Source organism: Fukomys damarensis, unplaced genomic scaffold (genome assembly GCF_012274545.1).
Source record: "Fukomys damarensis isolate Sample0158 unplaced genomic scaffold, DMR_v1.0_HiC HiC_scaffold_25, whole genome shotgun sequence".
NCBI lineage: Eukaryota > Metazoa > Chordata > Mammalia > Rodentia > Bathyergidae > Fukomys > Fukomys damarensis.
This window is the reverse complement of record NW_022900937.1, coordinates 19075631-19075965: the sequence shown is the minus strand read 5'-3', so window position 1 is coordinate 19075965 and position 335 is coordinate 19075631.

The following is a 335-nucleotide window of genomic DNA, read 5'->3' as shown; positions in this document are numbered from 1 at the left end:
TTTTTTTTGTTTTTTTTTTTTTTTTTTTTTTTGGTACCAGGGATTGAACTCGGGACCTTGCTCTTGCGAGGCAGGCGCCAAAACCACTGAATTAAATCCCTGGCCCCCTTTTTTTTTGCTATTTTTTAAAAATAACACTTGCCCCACAGGTAGCAAGATGTGCCAGGTGGCCTGTCAGGGGACCCCTCACCTGAGAAGTGAAGTGTGGGAAGTGAAGGAGCCCTGTAGGCCAGCACTGCCCCAGACCCTCAAGACTCCCTAGACTCACAGAGCCATGTGTTTCAGTCACGGTCCCTTGGCTGAGACATAGTATCAGGCACACACAGCTTCAGGGA